Here is a 5,485-nt window from a genome sequence, read left to right as displayed (position 1 = left end):
ATGATTGACATCTACCTCTCTTTTCTACATTAGTCCATGAAGACAGAGATGAAGTCTTCTTTATTTTTTGTCTCCTTAGTGTGAAACACTGTGCTTGGGACAAAATGAATGTTCAATAAATTATTAAATAAAATAATAGAGTGTTGGAATACTATATATTAAGGCTTCAAAGAAGGACAAATGTTTATTGTAGTCATTCTCAACCATTGCTTGCACACTGGAATCACCTAAAAATCTTTAAAAAATTCCTGTTGCCCATATCCTAAGAATATTAAATCAGAATATCAGACAATGGGCCCCATACATGAGTATATATTAAAACTACCCATGTGATTCAAATGTGCAACCAAGGTGGAGGAACTCTGCTTATTTACTGTTTTTAATGGCTTTATTGAAATATTCCTTAAAGTTCACCCACTGTTATTACATAACTCAGTGTTATTTAATGATGGAATGTAAGGCTACCACCTCAACACAGTTTTATAACTTTTCCCTTACCTCCTGGATTTATCTTCAGCCTATTGTAAATCACTACTTCCACTCCACCAGCCCTAAGCAACTAGTGATTGACTTTTTTTTCTATAAATTTCTCTTTCTTGGTATTTCATATAAGTGGAATCATAGAATATGTAGTCTTTTGTATCTGGCTTCTAATGTTCTTGAGGTTCAACAATGTAGTATGTGTTAATATTTCTTTCCTTTTTGTTGCTGAGTAGTATTCCATTTTATGGATACAGCACATATTGTTGCTAGTGGGCATTTGGATTGTTTCAAGTTACTGGTTATTATGAATAATGCAGCTATGAACATTCATACAAAACTTTGTAGAGGCATATATTCTAATTTCCTTTGGGTAGATTCTTAGGAATAGAATTGTAAAACAATACAACAAATTTAGATTTAAATTATAGGAAACTTCCAAGCTGTTTTAAAAAAATGGCTTTATCGTTTATATTTGCATTCCCATTAGCAATGCTCCAAGATTTTAGTTTTCCGATATTCTCATCAGCAGTTGGTATTGTTTGTCTTTTTGATTATAGCCATTCTAATTAGTGCTATCTCTTGGTGGTTTTACTTTGCATTTCCCTTATGATTGATGATTTTGTGTATCTTTCATTTTCTTATTAGTCAGACATATATCTACTTAAGTGAGATGTCAATTCAAGCTTTTATTTTTTTGTAAGTTTGGTTGTTTTCCTGTTAAGTATATACTGCATACAAAGTTGTTACCAGCCATATTGTGGGCAAATATTTCATTTCATTCTGGAGCTTGCCTTTTTATTTTGTTAACAGTGTTTTTTGTTTTTTTGTTTTTTTTTCTTTTTAGGGCTGCACCCATGGCATATGGGAGTTCCCAGACTAGGGGTTGAATAGGAACTGTGGCTGCCGGCCTACACCACAGCCACAGCAACTGGGGATCTGAGCCACATCTGCGACCTACACCACAGCTCACAGCAATGTGGAATCCCTGACCCACTGAGCGAGGCCAGGGATCAAACCCTTCTCCCCATGGATGCTAGTCAGGATCCTTAACCACTGAGCCAGGAAAGGAACTCACAACGTGTCTTTTGAAGGGCAAAAGTTTTAAGTTTAATGAAATTAAATTTATTTTTTCTTTTGTTGCTTATATTTTGGCATTGTATCTATGAGATATTTGCTTAACCTGCGGTTGTAAAATTTTTCTCCAAAGTTGTCTTTTAGTTCTTACAATTCCATCTATAATCCTTTTGTGTTAATTTTTCCAAATTGAGGTATAATTGATAAATAACCTTATGTTAGTTTCATGTGTACAACATAATGATTTGATATTTGTATAGATTGTGAAATGATTACCACAGGAAGTCTAGTTAACAACCATCACCATACATGGTTAAAAATTTTTTTCTTGTGATGAGAATTTTTAAGATCTACTCTCTTAGCAACTTTCAATCATGCAATACAATATTATTAACTATAGTCACCATGCTGTACATAGCATTCTCAGGACTTACCTATTTTTTTTTTTTTGTTGTTGTTGTTGCTATTTCTTGGGCCGCTCCCGCGGCATATGGAGGTTCCCAGGCTAGGGGTCAAATCGGAGCTGTAGCCACCAGCCTACGCCAGAGCCACAGCAACGCGGGATCCGAGCCGCGTCTGCAACCTTCACCACAGCTCACGGCAACGCCGGATCGTCAACCCACTGAGCAAGGGCAGGGACCGAACCCGCAACCTCATGGTTCCTAGTCGGATTCGTTAACCACTGCGCCACGACGGGAACTCCAGGACTTACCTATTTTTTTAACCAGAAGTTTGCAATTTTGACCTCCTTCACCAATTCACCTCCCCTCCACCCCCACCTTTCTCAACCATCAATCTGGTCTCTATTCTATTAGCTTGGATTTGTTTTATTTTTTTGTTTCAGATTACACATATAAATAAGACCGTATAGTATTTGCCTTTCTCTGCCTGTCTTATTAAATTTAGCATAATGCCCTCAAGGAGCACCTGTGTTGTCACAAATGGAAAGATATCCTTTTTTTATGGCTGAAAAAATTCCATTTTTTATATATCACATCTTCTTTATGCATTCATCCATTGATAGACATTTTAAAATTAATTTTTGCATATGATATAAAGTTTATTTATTTATTTATTTATTTATTTTTTATTTATTTTTGTCTTTTTGCTATTTCTTTGGGCCGCTCCTGTGTCATATGGAGGTTCCCAGGCTAGGGGTCGAATCGGAGCTGTAGCTGCCAGCCTACGCCGGAACCACAGCAACACGGGATCCGAGCTGCGTCTGCAACCTACACCACAGCTCACGGCAACGCCGGATCGTTAACCCACTGAGCAAGGACAGGGATCGAACCCGCAACCTCATGGTTCCTAGTCGGATTCGTTAACCACTGCGCGCCACGACGGGAACTCCTAAGTTTATTTTTTAATATAGATATCAAATTTTCCCAGCATCATAGGAAGAGACTGCTCTTTTCTTATTTAATTGTCTCGATACCATTGTTAAAAGTCAATTAATTGTAAATACAATAATTTATTTCTGGACACTCATTTCTGTTCTACTGATATTAATTTCTTTCTCTATACTTATTTCACACTGTTCTTTTTTTTTTTTGTCTTTTTGTCTTTTCTAGGGCCACACCTGTGGCATATGGAGGTTCCCAAGCTAGGGGTCTAATCAGAGCTGTAGCCACTGGCCTACGCCACAGCCACAGCAATGCATGTTCCGAGCCGCATTTTCCACCTACACCACAGCTCATGGCAATGCTGGATCCTTAACCCACTGAGCAAGGCCAGGGATCGAACCTGCAACCTCATGGTTCCTAGTCAGATTTGTTAACCACTGAGCCACGATGGGAACTCCCACAGTGTTCTGGTTTCTTTTAACTATTGTTAGTTTTGATATGGGGCAGTTTAAATTTTCCAATTTTCTTCTTCTTTTTCAAAATTGCTTTGGCACCTTTTGTCCTTTGCATTTTTATAAAATGTTGGGTCAGCTTGGCAATATCTACATAAAAGCCTGCTGTAGTGTAACAGAGATTGAGCAGTATCTATAGATCAACATGTGAAAGAATTGCCATTTTATTGATATTGAATCTCCTACAACATGGATGTGGAATTTATTTATATCTTATTTAATTTCACTCAGGAATTGTTTACAGTTTTCAGTTTATAAACCTGGCACACTTTTGTTAAATTTATTCCTATGAATTTTGTTCATTTTGATCCTACTGCAAATGCAATTATTTTTAATTTCACTTTCAGACTGTTTACTGGTAGTATGTAGAAATACAGTGGACTTTTGTATTTTGATCTTATATCCTGTGACCTTGAAAACTTACTCATTTGTTCTCGTACTTTTGTGAAATCCTTAGGGTTTTCTATATATTGAAAAATTAACCTACAAACTGTGGAAGGTAACATAATGTCTTTTCTATCAAAGGAAATCTTGGTTACTCCATTTTGGTCTGGTTTTGGCTGAAACGCCCCCTGCGACCCCCTTCCTCTTTACCTCTTTTCCCAGCAACAATTTGTTTCAATTAGCCAACCAGGAAAATGTGAGCCCTGACCTGACCAATGGGAAGGGGACAGACAAATCATCTGCATTAGGGATAAACAGGGGAGGGTCCTTTGTTTTGTATGCATGCTTTTTGGAGTACCTGCACCCTTCTGCAGAAGTAAAGAGACTTGTAGAGATCTCACCTTGTCTACCTGTCTCACTTTCTGACACTGATGACTGAGCCAGAGTTATCTTAATTCCCAACAAAACAAAGACAATATCACTTCTTCATTTCCAATCTGAAGTTTTAAATTTTCTTCCTTTCCCTCTTTCTCTTCCTCCTCTTTGTTCTCCTTCTCTTCTCTGAGGATGTTTTCTCAATTATTGAGCATGTGTTATTGAAATATTCAATTATTATTTTTAAATTACCTATTTCTCCTTTCAATTTTGTCAGTTTTTCTTCATGTATTTAGATAATCTATTACCAGGTGTGTATATATTTATGATTATTATATATTCCTGGCTTTTATCATTATATAATATCATTCTTTACCTCATAATATTTCTTATTTTAAAAGCTATTTGTCTTATGTTAGTATAGCCATTACAAATCTCTTAAGTCTACTGTTTGCATATTATATGTTTTTCTATCCTTTTTTCTTTTAACCTATTTGTAGATTTAGAATCTAAGTTGTATCTTTTTTTGGACAACATATTGTTGGGTTTTTCTTTTTTATTCAGTCTGATAAGCTTTTTTTTTTAGTGTATAGGAGTTTTTAAGAAAACCAATATCTTTTTTACTGTTACTCTATTATTCATTAAATTAAAAGGTATCACTGATTAGGAATCATAAGATAATAAGAAAAGCACAGGATTTGTTGTTAGGAAGACTTGTTTAAAATTCTAATTTTCTACTTGTTAGTTTTGTGACCTTGGTCAAGAGGAGTTCTAAAATGTGTAAAATGGTGATATCTGTCTCATGGTATTACAAAATTAAAAAGAGAAATCTTAGGTAAATTTCCTGGAAGGGAAGGAAAAGTAGTTAGTGATTATTGCAGTTATAATACACACCTATTAAGGTCAGTGTATTAAAGTACTCAGTTAGATTCAAGATTCTTATCTTTAAATTCTCTAATCCTGATTCATTATAATTGACTGGGGAAACTATTCCCATGCCCTTTATGACAGAAAAATTCCATTGCAATTTTATCAGTGCATAATTATTGAAAGGTTATTGTTAATTTTCATTCAAAGATCACAATTCATTAACTAGAGGAGCTGTTCTGAATGACCTTTTGGCTTCTGCATTGAAAGCAATGCCAGCATTTTAATAGGGGAGAACAAATCTGACTCCATATTAGATCTGTTCAACCTTTGTTTTCTGTTGCTTTTGTTACAATTTAATCATTAAAGGAATGTTGCCTATAGCTCAAAGTAAACATTATGGCCCATCTCTGAGAACCCTGCCCCACCATGCCTGAATATAAAACT

Source organism: Phacochoerus africanus, chromosome 6 (genome assembly GCF_016906955.1).
Source record: "Phacochoerus africanus isolate WHEZ1 chromosome 6, ROS_Pafr_v1, whole genome shotgun sequence".
In the NCBI taxonomy this organism is placed as follows: domain Eukaryota; kingdom Metazoa; phylum Chordata; class Mammalia; order Artiodactyla; family Suidae; genus Phacochoerus; species Phacochoerus africanus.
This window is presented reverse-complemented; position numbering follows the sequence as displayed.